This window comes from Ixodes scapularis, unplaced genomic scaffold (assembly GCF_016920785.2).
Source record: "Ixodes scapularis isolate PalLabHiFi unplaced genomic scaffold, ASM1692078v2 PGA_scaffold4__175_contigs__length_147842914, whole genome shotgun sequence".
In the NCBI taxonomy this organism is placed as follows: Eukaryota; Metazoa; Arthropoda; class Arachnida; order Ixodida; family Ixodidae; genus Ixodes; species Ixodes scapularis.
The window spans coordinates 9,814,280-9,834,893 of record NW_024609879.1 but is presented as its reverse complement, the minus strand read 5'-3'; positions in this window follow the sequence as shown (position 1 = coordinate 9,834,893).

Genomic DNA, 20,614 nt, shown 5'->3' with positions numbered 1-20,614 from the left:
TTTGTATTTTACAACTCCAAACTGGAACGACTTTCGGAGCGGAAGCCTCGAAAATGATCGCGCTTGCTTAATGCATTAGATAATCGTTCATATCAACTTGCTCTACCTTTGTAACGTCACCGATTGGCACTTAAGTCTGCCTACACTGCGAGCACGCTGGTGGGTCTCATTACTACCGCGAAGTTTCTCGAGGGTACGTGTCTTCCAAAAGCCATTCTCGCGCACGCTCCCTCAGTCTGACCGCAGAACACTCGCCGTGACCGACGAAGAAACATGAGAACTCGAGACATTGCTGCGTCAAAACCACATGACACACGCCCACGGCAGCCAGAAATCGGCGTTGTCGATTCCGTGTGCACTCCAAGCGTAAAGCGAACATTGCAATTAACTATGGCGAAAAGCGGATTCGCACTGAATCATGACGTCATGTGAATACTCCGTATCGCTCGAGCTTGAAAGCAAATATCATATACATTTAAATGTATAAAATCACATCACATACACTCTAAAAAAGCACGTGCGTCTCCTTTCCCGCTCAACACCTCGGAGAGCCGATTATCGCAACTTAAAGAGGCAGCTCGGCGAAGGAAGATGCCGAAACATATGTTTAGACCAAAAACCGTACTCTGAGTGGTGACATTAAGCATTGCAAGCGTGACGTTTTGCATTGCCTAATGTCTCCAGTCAGAGTGCGTTTTTTGGTCTAGACATACATTTCAGCATCGTCATTCGCCGAGCTGCCTCTGTAAGTTGCGGTGATTGGCTCTCTGAATATTCTGCGCGAAAGTAGACGCACGCGCTTTTTATAAAGTGTACGTTTGAGAAACAATTTAAACTTAGCGTGTGTTTTTTTAAGTGCAACACTCCAATGAATTAACGTAATTTCATGCACATCTAGATATTTAGTTTAACGTGAGCCTAACTTAAAATTAAATAAAAAAATTATTCTTTTTTGCCACGGGTTTGTTAATACATTTGTTTCAAATACCAGCACTCTGCAGGTGATTTATGTCTTTCATTCTTCGATTATTAAGTGAAGTGCATAGGTTCGCGATGGATATTATTTTAATAATGAACGTTTATGATAGTGTCTGGAGTCGATGGCGTATTGTAACATTGATATGTCGCACTCAATAAAAAACATTTAGTTTTAATATGTGGTCAGATTAGCTGTTTTGTAGACAGAAATATCCCAGTAGTACTTTTCTGATTATATTGCTAATGAGAATGTTCCACAAACAAGAAAAGGCTACTAGGTGCCAAGCTACTTAAGTTTTTTGCTATAGGCATAGGCATCTTGTATTATTCATACACTCCAACGCTATTCATGCACATATTTAGCACGCAAACCGTATTTTTATTTTTGTGTTGTGTGTATGTTTATACAGCCTGGAACTTAGTCTGCCTCAACGGGCGTATTGTCTCTCAGCTGTAAATGAGCAATTTAGATAGTGCAGTACAACCGCTAGCCATTGGTCTTTAACGTGCACCACGCAGTAGTGATACACGACCGCACGCCGGAGCGATGCTCATACAGATCTAAACAAGCAGGTGTGGGGATAGAACACAGGATCCCTGGGTTCTACAGCGTGAGCTTTCGCTACACCTCGTTCGAGCTGGTGTGGGCTAGCCCATTCGGCTACAGATCCCCTCTCTCTTAATATAAATGCAACTAACTGTCACGTCAGCTTTTACTTTTTTTTAATTTTGTTTCTGGAAACAAGTTTCTAGCTTTCCGATATTTTCTATTACCGTACACGATGTAACGATCAGTCATGTATTTACTATGATGCCGGAAAAGAAAAGGGGGGAGGGGGACGTATTGCAACAAAAATATCATGCCCCGAGTAGAAAACGCCCACCTGATTTGGGTATTGTTTGTCTACTGTTTTCTTACAAGATTTTTGGTGTTAGATTAGGCGTGATGACTGGTTTCTAAGTGCGAGCCCACTGCATTGAAGTTGGCGACAAGGAACATTTTGACTATGCTGCTCTCCTAGGAGGAATGCACATAAAATGATGTCCATAACCAATCTGCAGTATATTTAGTAACATGCTCCTTTGTTAGGTTATTTAATGTTACACAGATATTCACTGAGCTCTTGGTAGCCGCACTACGTACTATGCATAAAATAGAATAGGTTTCTGAACTGTAAAAAGTGCGTTCAAATGGCCGTGACGCGGAATAACAGCCTTTTTTGTTTTTTTACATATTGTATGAATGGAGTACCACTCGGGACTGTTAAACAATATCATAAACTCGGAGTTTTAATGACCTCTGGTTTGTCATGGAGTGCACATATTGAGTTTATAGCTCGTAAAGCAATGCGGAAGGTCTGGTTTTTTAAACAAAATATTAACCTCTGTTCATCTGAAACTAAACTGACTGCTTTTAAAACCATCATAAGACCAATGCTAGAATATGCATGTATTGTATGGGACCCTCATACAAAGCTGTCAATTGTTATTCTAGAGACTGTGCAAATAAAAGCATTGCGGTTTGCGTACAACCCTTCTCGTTTTATGTCATCCGTTTCAGATTTGTTCCCAAGATTGGGATTGAGTGATTTAGCGAGCTGGAGAAAAACAGAACGGCTAAAGTTTCTTTACAGTATGATACAAGGTAATTTGCGACTGCGGCTCTGTGATTACACTTCATTTAACGAAACAATTCCCACGAGAGGCAAACACCAACTAGCACTTGTTGAACCATTGTGTCGAACCACTTTCTTTAAAGCGTCCTTTTTTTCTAGATCTACGTGTGAGTCAAATAAGCTTCCTGAAAGTGTTGTAAATTTGAGATCATTAGACACTTTTAGTGAAGCACTACTCTCGCACTTGGTTGAGTAGTGGCTCTGTCTGTTTGTTTGCACCGCTTCCGGTTGTTTTTAAATGTTGTTCTTGTACACCTCCTGCCTGGGCGTTCTACACAATGCTGGCAGTGTCACCAAATAAATAAATAGAATGTTGGGTTTCTTAGTTATGCATAGTGGTGATAGGGTAACGGCAGCGAAGCACAAAGAATAGGAGACGAGGGGTAGAGAGAGAAAGTGCTGCTTTGTCTTTTTTTATATTTACCTCGTGACTTGTCCCACCGCGCAAAAGATGAAAAAAAGACTAAACAAATGCTGGGACGATGAAATGGCGAGTATCTTCCATTACTTTGTGCCTTTCATAAATTTAAATTATCTATTGTGATAGCACAAATTTCTTGTTGAAAGACAAAGTACAGTCAGGTCACCTTAATATGAATACCTTCGTTCTTTATACATATAATTCATAATCTGTGTCGTTCGTAATGACGAGTGACGTAATGATACCGCGGTATTCGTTATGGGCTCCTCCAGCCTCTGCAAATGACGTCCGTTCTTGATGTTGAATTTGTCGTAGTATACGTCATCTCATCCTACAATAAACTAAAGACCAAAAAACAAACAGACTGCCAGGCCCTATCACAAGCTTGTTTGGGAACACATCTTATTCCAACGTGCAAATCTCCAAAACGCGCGCTGATACGCACGTCGGGGCAATACACCACCTGGTTTCGAACTGCCTTGTGATTAGACCTTTCAGCTTGTTGCTTTCGGCTTTAGCTTATCGGAGGTGAGACGAGGTATAGTTGATATTGTTTTATGCTGTTCATGTTGTAGTTGGCGATTTAGGGCGTCTGTTGTGTACGTATTGTCAAATCCTTGAAAACGATAGCCCGCACTCCCGTAGGTATGCACGAATTCAGTTCTGCTACCTCGCGGCGCGGTAGTGACGCGCCGGGCGCACTTCCGATCTGGGGCTGTGGGCGAAAATTCATCATATGGGACGTGCATCCCTGTGTTGTTTTGGAAGAAATCGGAGATAAACCTGCTTTCTCGTCAAAACGCGACTGGGGTTGTACCAAAGCAAGCTCGGTGTAAACAGTAGATACAAGGAGATGTTGATCTTTGTTACCAGAGGCAATCACCGATTTGTTATGCCTGATTCCCTTGGTTCGGTTCTGCTTGCGATTTGAATTATCGACGTTGACCATATCAGTTACAATTCACGCCTTTGCATCCTGAGCGACTTCGCGACTAAAAATGCGAGCAGAATTGTATCCTACGAATCATGCTTTAGCGCCCATTCTGCGGCGTCCACGCGGAATAAATCGCCGCATGTCACTATATTCACGCAACGTTTTGCGGTGTAACGAGCCTCGTTAATTTCAACGAAGCAGCTAAAGTTGCCACACATTGCTATAGGAAAACGTACGATTAACAATTCCAACGCAAAAAAGAGCACGGGGAGTCACACCGACGCCGACAACATCGCCTCCCAATTGTTTGTTTCTGGGCGACGGCGAGCTCCCTGGCCACACATCATCGCGCATGCGCGGCGCCAGTGGCGTCCACTAGGGGTGCTCCGGTTTGTTTATAAAGATGAGTTGGTCTATAGAACATAGGTCCGCTACGTGTGATGCTGAACCGTTACCACTGGGCACCGCCAGTTTTGTTTTTTGTTTCTTTTTGCCTTACTACTGAGTTATACCACAGCGTTAACAACCCGCTCTATAAACGATTGCAAACAGGACGTCTGGCCGCCGCCATGTTCCAGCTTGGGTGAGGAAGCACATGCTATTGGAAACTTGTCAAGTAACCTTTACGGGCATGAAGCAAGCGCTTGCACGAAAGGGGCCCCAGTAGGGACGCCGTGCTTACAAGCTTGTGCACTTGGGGCGTTTGTATTTCCCGATGCCCACTGCACGCTACCTCTGGAAGAAACACTAGCTTACCACAAAATGGTGCCGTTGCATTGTCGATGACAAGAGCGCGTGCCGGGATTGCGCTCTCACGCGCTCCGGAAAGCTTAACAAACGAATACTCCCGGGACCAAACAGATGACATTTGGTTTCGAAGGGTTTTGTTCACGCACCCTACGGTGCATGAACACAACGCCGGCGCCCAACGACTTTGCCGTCATGTGTCGCAGCTATCGGTCTGACTACTCTGGATTATCACAAAACTGCTTATTTTTACTTTGCAATTAGGCATGGGTGGCAAATTTTGTCAGCTTCAAGAATCGTTGCCCCTTTAAGCATTCGTTAGCTTCACGCTCTCTGGAATAAACCTTTACCGAATGCAAGTGATTGATAAATGTCCCAACTTTTTAATAGGAAACTTTTGACTGCCGGTGCCACAATTGGCGTGTTTATGATCCGTGTCCAAAGTTCTTTAAAATCAAAGGTTACACGACCAATTCCTATTGATACGCAGTGGACCTTGCAATCTCCGTTTGCCATCTTTTCCTACGCGGAAATTACCTCGGTTCAAAAGATTTGTGTCACCGTATGTCGCGTGAAATGTTGGGTGATGGTTTGTGGGATTGTGATGAGTGGGCCGGTTTCCCAGTTTCCCTGACGGGCAGCGTACGTAGAAAGAGAACGGTGACCTATTTGGACGGAAAATCCTAATAAATAAAGCAATAGTTCAATGCGCAGGTGTGTTCTGTCTATGGAAGGACAACCAACAAAAACTAGGGTGCCTACATGTTTCCGCTCCGCTTTAGGGTGGCGCCAACTTCTTGTTACGCTTTCCCAGATCCTCTCCCACCGGCATTTTTTCCCACTTCTTATTTCGCCAAACGTACACAACGTTGAGTTTCTGTGGTCTCGACACACCGGCAAAATTGTGAAGCCACTTACGTTTCCGTTCATAAGAGGAGTCGGAAGCTCAGCGTGATGGCGTTCGTGGTGGCTGTCGCTCTCTTTATTCGGGTGTTTCATACTTTGAAGTTGCGAGTAGGAAGTGTGCCGCTCTTATTGAAACGCGAGATCCCGCGACAAAATGGAACGCAACAGACCGGCGTTGGACGCCGAAACCTCGAGGTCGGAACGAGAACGGTGAGCGCTCCCTAACCCTAACGAGGATTAGCGGCGTAGTCCGAGCTCGCGACCGGCGAGTGTGACAAAATGGTCGACGAAAACAACGACGGTTGCCATGGTAATGAGGTAGGCAACACTGGTTTGTCGGCAACAGGTATCACAAACGTTGTCGCCACCCTGAACGGCGGAGCGGCGGAAACATGTAGGCACTCTAACAAAAATAGTAGTGAACGTTTGCATGTGCTGTTTTACCCGAAAAAAGTCACTAATCTTTTTTTCTTTTGTGGATAGTTTTTAGAAAGCTTGTTGAGACGAAAACGAGAGAAAAAAAATCTTCACCCACTTTTCATCAAACTAAATGTTCTGAGTCGAGATGTTCTGAGATACGGATCCGACATATATATCTATACAAAGAGATACCCATATTAGCGGAGTTCATATTCAGGAGACATGACTGATATAATAAAATTCTATATGAATTCTAAAAAACAACAAACTTATTGAGCTTCTTACTGGTTGGTTGCAGTATTTATTCGCTTCTTCGTAGTATTTATTATTTCCAGTCCAGCATGTCCCGACAAAATGAGCACTGCAAAAACAAAAGAATCAGACACGCTCAGTTGAACCTAGGAGTACAAACAAAGCAAACAATACCGAACACAGTTCACTAAGTATAAGCGTCAGTCTGGATGTTTCTATGCCAAGCCTGCACTTATCCAGTGAACTCGGTTTCGAGTGATATCCCGAAACACAATGTCTTTTTTGTAGCCTACATTAAAAAGCAACAAAAACATTTCGTCTTCTAACTTGCATTTTAGCAGTCAATAATTTCGTCTGCGGGATTTGGTTACCCTTTATTTCCGATAGTGATGTAGACAAAGATATGAGTATTGACACTAGTTGTAAGTATTAGCTGTTTTGTTCCATATTTCAACATTTTTAAACCCATACATTTTAGCGTCCAACATAGCCTTGATGTTAAGCCAAAGAACAATGAAGCATGATTGGCAACATTTTTTACGACATCTTTGAATACACCTTTTTATAACGTCGAATCTTTTAGCGAGCGTTGGCATATAATTGTTTTACGACATGCTGCCTCAGCGTGCATTACAAGGAAGAAAACCGATGTACACAAATCAACGTAGATTGTGTGCGATCACACTCATGCTATTCTTTTTTTTCAGAAAATCTGTACGTTTAACGTTTGAATGAATTTATCAAAAGGCAGCGTTATAATATTCATAAATATGTAGGAACACTCACGTCACAAGCAGAGAAGCGGCCATTAAAAAAAGTGTCGTGGCTCTCATCTTACAAGCACCTCCCTAGTCTATGAGGTAGAACTACTACAGGGCTAAAAGGGAGGCCTCCTGCTTAACTACTTTTTTGATTTTGCAAACTTGTATTAGAGTTGAAAGATGGGTTTAATGTGCGCAACTTGTCTACTACTAATTGGCTACGGCAGCCGTGATGTCATGGCGGTGAGCTCTTAATTCCGGTTCGCTCCGAAGCGTCTGAAGAGGCGGGACAGCGATCACTAGCAGATGCGAAAAGGCGATGTTTGAAAAATCTAGTATTTCTTTTTCAAACATAAATGTGGTTTTGGTGCGATTTCAAACATTATGAAAAAAAAACTTTACTTTGTGGTTGTTATATTGATTAAAAAGAAACAAGAATACCTGAAATATATTTTTGAGTTTATTTTGAGATTGGAAAGAGGATTTGTCTTCGGTCCTAATGCTTTCCCAGGTAGGCGACCAACTACTACGAAATAATATGCTATAGAGGCATAACGATTGGACCATTAATTAACCGTTATTATTTTTGGTTGAAGACGGTTGTCCTATGTCACCCATACACGTTACATTTTACTCGGCATAGAGAAGTTGAGACAAACAAACTGGCGTCTACCATTTAATCACTGCGGTCACTGGGTATGCTCAAGCGGCAAGCACCAATAACCGGTCTTCATAGTTCATTCAGAACCGCCATCGGCCATGTTGCTGCAACGAATTTCGGCAAATAGCATCTATCGTCTATTCAGTGCATTCGCTGGGCATGTTCCAGCAGAAAATACCAATAACCGGTCTTTACAGTTTATTCACCGACCATGGGTCATACAGCTGCAACGAATTTCGATATCTGGCGTCTATCATCTATTCACTGCATTCACTGGTCATGTTCCAGCAGCAAATACCAATAACCGGTCAGCACAGGCTATTAACCGTATCTATCGTTCCTGTTGCTGCGACGGACTTCGACATTCGCAGTCTATTAACTGCACTCACCGGCCGTATACCGGTGGACGGTGAACGAAGCCATCAACACGTCCAGTAGCATAACTCTCAACTTACGCATAGATGACGACCGTGTAAGGTAAAGTGTTCGAACTCTTCACTGTATCCAGTGAAGAGTTCGAGTTTGTTTGAAGTTTGGGCACGTCTGTTCAATACTTTGTTTCAGCTTCCGGGGGAGCGGTCTTGTGATTACAAGCGCGTACATGCAGCCTAAAAACGGTGTCCAGCCACCACGAGGCCCGTGCGAGACAGGTACGCACAAAGGATTAGGGCTGGCGCACTGGTTTTGGCTTGCCCATAGCTGAGGTGGAACGATGTATAGTTATATATTTCCCCACTATTTAATTTTTTTTTTGTAATGGTACTTCCTGTTACAATTTTTTTCGGATGGCACATCACAGTGAGATGTCGTACATGTGGAATTCTTGTTTTATTTCTTTCTTTGTATTCTTATGTTGATGTGTTTTAAGGAGACGAAAAAGAAAGTAAGTGGTCAGTCAGTGCTGTGGCTTTTTCCCTTCTTCTACTTGTCCTTGTATTCGTTTGCGCTGTTTTAACGTAATGTTCACCATGCACCACCGACTAGCCCACCTCCAAGAATTATAAAAGCACTGTTTTAACCCGATTTAACGACACTTTCTAGTCACAACCTTCTCGCGGACTTGCCTGATCCCAGGTTATCTGAAATTATATGTTGCACGGTCTATATTACAAAATACGCGAAAGAACTCGTTAAACCGCTGCAATACTGCAAACTGATCTTTCAAAAGCCTTTGACAGGGTAGAACATCCTTTCCTTTTTACTCTTCTGAAACATATAAAAGTAGGCGAAACAATCGAGAAAGGCGTGGGACTATGTTACAACGATATTACCACTAAGTTTGTTATTAACGCACATCTCCCAAAAGACCCTTCAGGTGCAACTCTCGGTACGTCAGGGTTGCCCCCTCTCACAATAACTCTTCAACTTGTATTTGGAACCACTCTACAGAAACATCATAAACAACAACACGATTTGAGGTTTTCGTCTCCACATTTGCAAGGTGAATATTCTCGCTTATGCTCACGATCTGCTGATGGTGTGTTGCGATAAACCTAGCATACCAAACGCAATGTCATGTGTTTACACTTCTGTGCTACGCCTGGTGCTGCCATTAACAATGACAAAAGTTGTGGCTTCTGGTGTGGAGAGTGAGAAAAAATGCCATCTAAATTTGTAGACATTACAAGGTCAACAAGCAAACCACAACTTCTAGGTGTACCTTTAAGTGCTATGGACAACCCAAAGTTCATGTGGGACAGCGTTGGAATGAGAGTTAAATCGGCTGCGCGTATGTGAAAGATAAGGTACCTTTCAAGCATTGGTCGAGCTGCCGTTTGCAACATATTTTCCTTGTCGAAACTGACGTACTTCCTTGAGGTCCTACACTGTTCAAGGACGACGGTCACTATGTTCAATAGGATATTTGCCACATTCATTTGGAGGTCTTTCGATGAACGAATGAGACGATCTAATTTACTTCGTTCTATCGATAACGGTGGCGTTGGCTTAGGTAAAATTTTTGTGAGGCAGTTATTTGCCAGGAGGAAGTTCTTCCAAAACCACAGCACCCATTCCTTAAAATTTGTAAGAAATTATTTTCGACAAATTTTATTAAACCTAAAATCAATTGGAGGTCTCGCACAATATCGAAAAGTTGCGGTTTTCTTATAAGAAAGTGGCAGACACCTTAGATTTCCAAAAAGTTAGATTTGATGAGGCCTTTCTAGAGTCATGCTCCAAAATAAGTCTAGTAACGCCGCTATTAAGAACGTTGATCCCTGAACCGGTATATTGAATAAACCCGTTCGATCTCACAAATAATTGTAATATTGACTATATTATATAATTTAAGGAATAAATAATAGTAATATAAGGGAAAACCCACCAGAGAATTTTATTAGACGTTTATTATACAGGGCTTCGGGGAGCGCCGCGTGAGTCAGCCATGAGTGGGTTTATCAGAAAAAGAAATCTCATTTTTAAAGTGTTAAAGGTGTAAATGTATCGCCTCGCGCTCCGGAGATCGCTAGCCATTGGCACGCGCCTGTGTATTCTGTTATTTTCTTTCTTCTCTTTGGAAAATACATTGAGTTGGGAGTTTCAGCGTCTTTCCTGTCTTCTGTTTTCTTCAACAGTTTTCTAACCTTGTTCGCTGATTTTAATCATATGTAATATGCACCTAATGAAAATAATTAAAAGAATGCCAATTCCGCCAAAATGTAAAACATTCTTCTTTCGCTTCCATTAGCGAACTGTGCCGGTGAAGGAGTGGACTGAGTTGACAGGCATTCAGAAAGCACGGTCCCTGGACTGCAGGCTCTGCAAAACTACCGAGACATTGACAGATGCTTTTGTAATTTGTGTAGACGCGTTTTTCTTTTGTGATGTTAAAAAAAAAAATTCAGAAAAAAGATTTCAAAGTGGAATAAAAAATTCTTTTCTATTTACATTTTTCAGAGCCAACTATAGCTAGTCTGCTAGACCAATAGCACCTAGAACACAAGGCCTGCGCGTTTCCTCCTCTAAACGTCATCACTAGTAGATCGCCTCAGCGGCCCCTAGCTAGCCCGGATGAGCACCATCGTCTGCTGGGTGATTCCACGTCAGTTCACGCAATAATGGTCCGGGTCATAATTTAGATGAGCTTGTTACAAATATATATGAAAGCCAAGTTCTTGGGAGGAACATTCAACTATATATGAATGATGTAACAATTTTTTTTCGCTGAGATATAAAATAGAGAAGCTCGAGGCGTGGAAATTGAAAGCATTTCACATTGCTACTTTGCCCAATCGTCATTTCCTCATCGAAGCTTTCACGTCAGCATAACTTTTTTAATACGTTTTACAAAAAAGATACAGCCCATACACAAAGCATTAGAAATATCAGAAAAATATTTCTGTGCAAACAAAAATATCAAACACGGCATAAAAACGCGTTTTAGAGACAATATTCACAAAACTTTTGCAAATCAACCATTTTTCATAATATTTTAGAAAACATATCAAAATGCGCGTCTTTAAATATTCCTTACGAATATATAAAGATGATATGCCCGCCCTTAAATATATATATATATATATATTTTTTTTTTTTTTTTGTGATTAACGCGGAAATGCGGCTGATTTCTCAAAATGTGGCAAGATTGGGCTTCGGTATTTAAAAAAAATCTTCATCTTTTATTTTCTTTGTTTTCTTGGCACTTTGCAGTGACTTGAACTAACCTATGATGGCAAAGGATTCAGTAACGTATGGCCTCCAAACGAGAAAAGCCACGACAAATCTTCACTCGGAGCGAGCCGGCGTCTTCGCCATCGCGGCTTTGCCGCACAGCACCAGACATTTTGAGCGTTAGTTACGGCATGCATTTTATATTATTAAAATTCTTTTTTTCATAAGTGGTGAGTATTAGTGACGCAAAACGGAACTTTGAACTGGAATACCATTAATTAGCTTGCTATTCACAGAAACAAAACGGCTCCAATTGAAAACGAGCGTGTTGGTTAATAGATACAAAACTTGAAAGTATAAAACAGAGAGGACGAGGACGGGAGCAGGACATCTTTCAAAAGATGTCCTGTTCCCGTCCTCGTCCTCTCTGTTTTATACTTTCAAGTTTTGTAAAACGGCCCCACTCTGCAAATTCGCTAACTATGCAGACATAAGCTTAAAAATCTCAGTTGCGCGAGGGGCTATGTATACATACGGCTTCTCGGAATATCATGGCTTCCACAGGTGAGATGCCTGGATTCCTCTCACAGGTTTTACAGTGGTCCACTCTACTTGCTTCACCGCACGAAACTCTCGAACCCGTTCCGCAGACAGGTGGAACATGCAGACGTTTGTTACTTTTTCACGTAGCACATTCACAAAGTCTTTAGTGGTGACAATCGTTGAGTTGAGCGAAGAGCTTAAGTTGGTGAGCGTTGCGTGGTATTTACAATCACCACCTACTCCATCACAGCGCTTTTTCCGTGTCCAATGGAGATCCATTTTGCTGAAGAGTACGGCTTCCCAGACAATTCTTACAAGTAGAAGCGAATGTTGAAATGCGCCGCCGCTCCGCCTGATACAAAAATTATTTCAGAAAAGAACGGGTAATGTCCATCAACATACTCTTCTATGGTCTTTGTGACTAGAAGAGCGTGAGCTGTGTCATGTGTCGTGTCATCGCTGACAACGGCAAAGCTTTGCGTGCCTTGCGTGGACGTGACCACACTTGTGAAGAGACACACTTGAGTCTTTTTCCAATGAAAGTCTGCACTTCGATTGGGAAGAGTACTGTCTACTCTTCCGCAAAATTGAAGTTGAACATCACTGCCTTTGGTGGTAAGGTGGTTTTTGTGTCATGTATCAGGCTTCGTTGAAGGTCACGGATGTAAGAATGCCTCGTATACTTTTCCCTCTCCAGTTTCCGCAGAAGACTGAAGTGTCCATAACCTTTTTGATAAGTTCGCCGGCGTCCCATAACGCGAAACAGATCTCTTCGTCTTCGTCGAGATGGAGTGACTGCAGCGAGATGCTCTGCGCTTTTGGGCACTTTTCGCAACGGCGCAGAAAGCAATCATTCTTTGGAGTGCAGCAGAGGTAGATGCGCTTAACGTCGTCTTCAGTAAATGTCTTTTTTGGGGCATTTGTTATTGCCGTTAAAAGCAACTGAAAATTTACGAAATATATGCATGCGCACACCTCGTGCTCAGGACTTTTGTTTACCAATTTTGGTCGTAGGAAATAAACTTTGGAGATGCCTAGTTCTGGATGGGGATGGTCCTTCCTAAACAGCTGGCAAGCTTCCTTGATAGAGCGGGTCATAAACCTTTTTACGACTTTGAACATGTCGTTGATCATGGCTTTGACGACGTCCTTTTCATTGGGGCTTTGAACAGAGCATGCGAGGTCGTCGCATGTGTAGTACTCAATGGCAACCCCCCCCACCCCCCGTCTTCGGCATTGGCCTTTTTTAAAATGTAGACATGGGGGGTTGTCCATACATCAGTTTTACGCTTCAGTTCTCTTGTTTGATCAATCATGTAGGCAGTGGCTTCCGGCACCAGACTCTATATTTTTTTTCTCGAGATGCTTGGTGGCAGAAGCGTGTACAATCGCTTGCGTTTCTGGTGGGAACCGCATGCCTTCAGCGCTTCGCGAAACGCGTGAAACCACTCCGCGCAGTGCTCACAACTGTCTTCGAGTTCGAGAGTATCGTGCGCTGAAGCAAGCAGAGTGAACCACCGTAAAACCTGTGAGAGGAATCCAGGCATCTCATATGTGGAAGTCATCATATGCCGAGAGGCCGGATGTATACATGGCCAGTCGCGCAACTGAGAGTTTTAAGTATGCATAGTTAGCGAATTTGCAGAGTAGGGCCGTTTCGTTTCTGTGAATTGTAAGCTAATTAATGGTATTCCAACTCTAAGTGCCTTTTCGCGTCACTAATGCTCATCCCTTATGAAAAAAAAAGAATATTAATAATATAAAATACATGCCGCAACTAACACTCAAAATGTTTGCTGCTGTGCGGCAAACCCGCTATGACGAAGACGTCGGCTCGCTCCGAGTGAAGGTGCGTCGTAGTTCTTCCCGTTCGGAGGTCATATGTTACTCAATCTTTTGCTATCACAAGTTAGTTCAAGTCACTGCAAAGTGCCAAGGAAATTTTAAAGAAAATAAAAAAAATAAGTTTTTTTTTAAATATCGACGCCCAATCATGCCACATTTTGAAAAATTAGCCGCATTTCCGCGCTATTAACAAGAACGATAATTAAAAATGGGCGTATTATCTTTATACATTCGTAAAGAATATTTAAAGACGCGCATTTTGATATGTTTTGTGAAGTATTAGGAAAGATGGTTGATTTGCAAAAAAAATATTATAAATATGTCTCTAAAACGCGTTTTTCTGCCATGTTTGATTTTTGTTTTGTTTGCATAGAAATATTTTATTGATATTTTTATTTTTTTCTGTATTTGTTGTATTCTCTTGTAAAACTTATCAAAAAGTTATGGCGACGTGAAAGCTTCGATGAGGAAATAACCATGTTGAATAACCTGAGACTGGGGCAGAAATGAACAAATAAGTTCACTCCTGCCCAGGCTCGGGTTTTTCAACGTGGTTTACATTCAGCAGCTCGCCTGCACACTTACTATATTATATCAGGAAATGACGACTGTGCAAAGTAGCATTGTGAATTTTTTTTCAACTTCCACGCCTCGAGCCTCTTTATTTTATGTCGCAGCAAAAAAAAAAAAAAAAAAGTTGTTACGGCGTTCATAAATAGCTGAATGTTCCTCCCAAGAAGATGTCTTTCATATATATTTTTAACAAAAATATCTAAATTATGACCCGGACCATCATTGCATAAACTGACGTGGAATCACCCTGCTACATCGTCTGCGACATCGTGTGCTCGATCGCCTGCTTCAGTGGTTTGAGTAGCTGATAATGAAACGGATGCTCACGCAGAGTGTCTGCTTATATACTATATGATGTAGTTAGACGTTCACGTGGAGCGTTAAATGCATGAGTCAAAATGCATTGCTGCTGTGCGAAGCGCTGCAAAGTCCTCTCCTCGACGCTGGACGCTAGCACGGGGGCCCTGAACTCGCCAAAACAAAGGTGGAGCCGAAAGTTCGCGAAGCGCGCCGATTGGACGCCAGCGACAAAATCACCAGGTCATTGTCGTGATAGTCCAATCGGCGCACTCCGTGAATTTAGGCCCCAACTTTTTATTTAAAGAGTTTAGAGCCCCTGGATGTCAATTTTAAGGGAGCTGTTTATTGGCGACGTGCGCGACCGAAAGCGTCGCTGTGGTCGGCCTTCCACGATTGGCCCAAAAGCTGACTATGACGTCGGAAAGGGTATAACATCGACGGAAATAAGAGGGATGAAAGAACTGTAATTTCGACGGTGTTGGCAGTGTTGCTTTGAGAGCGCAATGATTTCAGGCTTCCACCATGCTATTTACAAACACCATCGAACTTGTTGCTCGCAAGGTAATGACGTCACAAGGGGGAACCATAGGAGGGCGCCACCGAAACATCTCGCCGCTAATACTCCGGGTACCTGTTTTGAAACGTTCTTCCGCAGACCGAGCGCGCGCGCTAGAAATGCACGTCTCAAAGCCAGGAGCGCGTGCTAGCTCGCGCTCCTGGCCGAGGGAGGGTTCGCATGCACGTTGCAAATGAACTGGAAGCTTGCGCTCAGCAGCTGCGACCACAGCTGCGGCCGCCAGTGAAAGCGACGTAGTTGTCACGTGGTCCCTGCTCTCTTCAAGCTTCGGGGTGTTTGCCGCTTGGGGCAGGTCGGGGATCTACTAACGATGACGTCATGCGCAGGCCGTGTCTTCTAGGCGGCATTGGCTAGACACGCTTGACGTTCTGGGGATTTACAGTTTATGGAAAACAAGAAAGGTTGACACGGAAGCAGGGGTTGCAAAGCCTTCATGGGTAAATTTTATAAACATAGCTATACCTGTGGGTGAGCGGATGGTTAAAATTTGTGAAGATACGGAATGGAAAAAAGTTTTAAGTAATCTTAGCCGTTCACGAGACATCACAAAAAGCAAGCTTTCTAGCTTGCAGCGTGAACTATGCAGAATTGATACCTGTATCAACAGCGTAATCTGGTTGGTGGAGAGTATACTGTTGACTCAAATGCTATGTAGTCTTCAATGACAGTTTGTAAATAGCTAGTATCATATTTCTGGTGAATGAACCATGTGTATATAGTATATTGCTTTGTATATAACTGCGAGCAGGTGTGACAAAAATAATTCCTGGAGAAGGGGAATAAGAGCGACAAAGGACAAACACAAATATCCAGACACAGTTAGATGACTGGTGCGCGACCAAAAAAATCCGCTTGGTCCGGGTATCGAACACGCGGCCTCTCCATTTTTTCCAGTCGAGCGCTCTACCAACTGAGCTAATCATGGGTTTCGTCAGGTCAGCAGAAGATAATTGAACATGTCTGGCAGGTGACGAGTCTGGATATTAAAGCACATACGAGAAAAAGGGTATTTCGAAAGCTTTTGAAAGCAAGAAAAAATTGCTTTCATATGTTTTTGAACTTACGAATAACGAACAGTGTACGTCATTATATTTGCGATAATATAAAGACATAGTGAAGATGTTTGCTTGCCTTGACAAGCCGAGAGACGATAGGCAGCAAAAATCGTTCACCTCTGAAGGGTTTACTATAAGCAACCTCTTTAGTCCGCCATTTTGCCTCAACAGAGCATCCCCTACAATTCGCTAGACCAGCGAATAAGCAAAGACAGTAATAATAACCAAAATAATATTTACCGATTTCGGGCGACTAAAATAAGATTGATGCCGTAAATTGTTCGGGCGTGACAATCCTTCACTTGCCTGCCTGACGAAGAGGTTGGAACGGTAAACATTTTCCCGACAACGCTAAGTTTTCGAAAATGTGTATACTCATATTTTTGTTCCTTATAACCAGTGAACAATCAATATTCATACAACTGGCAGATATTACCTATATTAATACTTTAAAATATTTTACCTGCGTGACGAGGAGGTTGAAACGGTAAAAGTTTTACGCATAACGCTAAGTTAATGAGTATACCCATTTTTTGTTCCTTACAACCAGTGAACAAACAATATTCGTATAACTGGCAGATATTACCTATCTTAATATTTTAGAATAAATCCTGCGTATGAAAATCCCAAGCCACGTCAATAATTGCGCCTTAGAACGTTTTTGTAATAGAATCAGTGTTCGTATATTCGTTAATATAGGTGTACCCCGAGGCTGGGGGTATTTTAAATGAAGTCTTGTACGCTTTGCTAAAAAGTAATCGATTACAGTTACAATTACTTTTTAAAAAATGTAACTGATTACAGTAATCAGCTACTGCACCAAACACAATTCAAAACTTACAAGAAAATTAATGTTTCTTTTTCACGTTATTTATGTTTAATCTTTGATTATACAATCAAAACTAATGCGTTTGTTCAAATTGTTTACATTTTGTGTATTTATGTTCTTCACACCTTGTTAAGCTTGAACGTCAGTTTTCGCTCAAGTTCTCGTCGGTCATCTTCCCACGTTTCCTGTTGACGGTATCTGACGCCACGCTGAAGACCCTCTCGATGGATGCGCATGAGGGAAGGGCAGCATTGTAGTGCACAAACATTTTGCGTACCAGTTTGTGGTTGCGCAGTGCTCCGACGAACGATTCCGAGTAATCTAGGAAGCCAAACGCTTGACTGCTGCCACTGCCTGTTGAAAGCGTTGCAGGTGGGGGCAACGAAAGAACTGAAAATATCGTCCGCAGACAAGGCGGCCATTGCACTACCATAGCGGCGACGACTGAGTTCGTCTGCTTGAAGACGACGAAGCTCCTGGCGACGTTTTTTAGTTGTCGCCAAGTTTGCTTTGAATCGAGAAATCGCACAGGCAGACGAAACAACTTGTTACGTAAAAAAAAAAAAACTCAGCTCAATATTTTTAGTTTTTTCGGAAACATATATTTGACTAAAAAGAATAATTGAATTACAGCGTATGTCACCGTAAAAAGAAAGGAATTGAAGCTTTTAAAATTACATTGAATAGTAATATATTACAAGTAATCAGTTACTTGCAATCCGTTACATTCAAGTCTGGTTATATGTGAGAAAAATAAATAGTTATAAATTAGCACTTCAACGTTTGCCTGTAAAACAGCACCATGGATTTATAAGCCCCACCTCACGAGCCAGCTTTCACACGAAACAGTTTGTATGGTTATCCCATGGAATGATGCATATTACAACGTTTTAAAACAATAGACTATTTCGATTGACGAGGAATCGGCGTTTTAGATTGTAGAAACCGTGCTTGTGGTGATACCGAAACGATGAAAAAAGAGCCGGTTGGTGTGAACAGACAGAATGAGACACAAACACAACGAGTATCGAGCTTGGACAAGCGGCCCGGCGGCTACATCGAGCGATGTCTTCTGCAGTTTCCTTTGTCCTGTAAATATTATACATCAAATATGTTGTACATCATATAAATAGTTGCTAGAAGATAATACGACAAGCGTATCTACGGTTTACAAATCATAGCTTTCCGTTTACTATAGCTTATATTGAATAACTTGCTACCCCAGCATGATGTTATTCTAACTAAAGTCTGGCTGGCAATATCATTTAGTTCGTCACACATTTTAGAGGAAGAAAAATCGCAAAGACTTCTGCAACCCGTAAGGTGAAACTCAGCGACAGCTGAGGTGTAACGTCGGAGCCGCTATGGTGTCATTTCGGCGCAGATGAAGTGAATGAATGGTAAGGGTGCGAGAACGCACCCTAGAGTACGCATTTGCGTTTCGTATTTAACCGTGTAACACACTAGATGAAAGTCCACAGAGTTTTGGAACGAAGGAGGGTGTATTGAGTAGAGATAATTTCAACAGTCTCTGTAAAAGAGGATCATGTTTTCGTGCGTTACTTAGGTACAAATAGTCACACGTGCTAAACGATAAGCGCCGAATAAACAGGGACAAGAAAGTAGAGAAGACAAAGTCCATTGTCAATTAAAGGTTTATGGAAACAAGCAGACACAATTAGCACCATCTTTCTGGCTATTAGTTTAGACAATTAAACTCTCTCTCAGGTGCAGTTACGGGACACGAACGCATTTGCTTTCATTAGCCTATTATTGTAGAGAAGATACCTGAAATCCTGGCCAATTCTTGGTAACGTAAATTGCTATTTACACAAAGCACAATCTACATAATGGCTTAACTATTGATGGAAGCTAGGTTTACCCATCAATCAACCAATATTGGAAATTGTTTAATGGAACTCTCTTGGAGTAGCTAGCTTCCCACAATTGGGTTCAATATTAGAATCTCATCATTCCAGTATTGTGCCAATGTTGGGCCAAGAATCCTGTGCTGGCTGAGTTATAGATAAAACAAAAAGGCTGCGGCATGAATTTTTGGAGGCCTATTCAATCCCGGCTTTCCAAATTTTGCTAAAAAAGCTATCACTTCCTTGTACCTGCAGCACCGTGGGCTTTATGCAACATGGGCCAGAGCGACAACTATACTCCGCGACAACTTTTTTTTTACATTTATGGGGAGAGAAGAAGAGTCCTCGCACAGCTTTATTCAGCGCTCAAAATGGGAGAGGGAACGCGTGTCTGTACCTTCCACTGCAATGCCAAGGAACGTTGTCGAGGAGTATAGAAATTAAAACACGATGTTAGATGTTTTCTTAACGCGGAAGTGAATTAGTTGAACTAAAGGTCAGAGGACCTTTAACGGAAGCTTCGCAGCTGCAGTTACAACTTCGGTGTTAGCTGATGATCTCCTACCCATTGTTTGTTAGTTGTTAGATAGTATAATAATTGCACAATTTACGCAAGCAGGAAGCGAAGAAACAACTATAAACGTAGAAAATCACTAGAAAGTAGAAGTTAAATAAAAGGGAAATGATCTAAAATCAAATTATCTTGATCGATTGGACGCTTGTTTTACACAGGGCAAGACAACACTTCCTCCTTTCGGTTTGATTGGGTAACTTCCAACGATTTTGGTACAATAAGAATGGTAAAAAACTGAATCTACGAGACATAACCGCCACCTTCAAAAAAGACTATTGCGTGGGACGCCGAAAAGTTTATAACAATGTAAACATACTTCGAATTTTTTTGTGCAGTTTGTTCACGCATTGAAGGTCGACGTTTCAGCCTGAGTCAGGCCTTCATCAGGACTAGTTACAAATATTCTTTAAAACCCCCGAGTCCGGTCACGCGTCATGTGACGTGTATACCTCATTAGAAGCACAATAAAGCGCCGTTCACATATATGCAACCGAGTAAGACCGAGAGAGACCAGACCGGTTTTTAAGCCTCTTGTAACGTATTAAGACCTGATGCGCTGCAGTGGAGCAGGTCCTAAGACGAAAACCGGTCGGGTCTCTCTCGGTTTTACTCGGTTGCATATATGTAAACGGCTCTTCACAGGTGGCCACTTATTTCGGTTGTAAGGTAAGGAGTAAACGGCTCGAAACTAAATTCCCCACAAGGTCAAACGGGAGGCTCTCTCCGCAGGGTTCAGCCCAAAACACAGTCATAAAAACGTAAAAATCCCTCCCCCCCCAAAAAAAAAATAAAAAAATGGTGCCAATTATAAGCTATTGCCCTTGAGTTCGACTTGTAGGTTGCGGATTTGTCGCACTATAATCATTATTAAATCCCGGATAGAATCACTGCCGCCTCAAGGGTCTCCACGCTCGCGCGCGAGACGGCGTAGTTTCTTGCGTTTATTTTGTCGCATATTTTCGGTGGGAAAACAATTCTAGCGGAGAATGGTGCGATATCGTTCGGTTCTTCAGTGAAGATCGAATCGTGGTACCAGCGTACGGCCTAAACTTAAATAATCGTTTCTGTGGATGCGTCGTCAG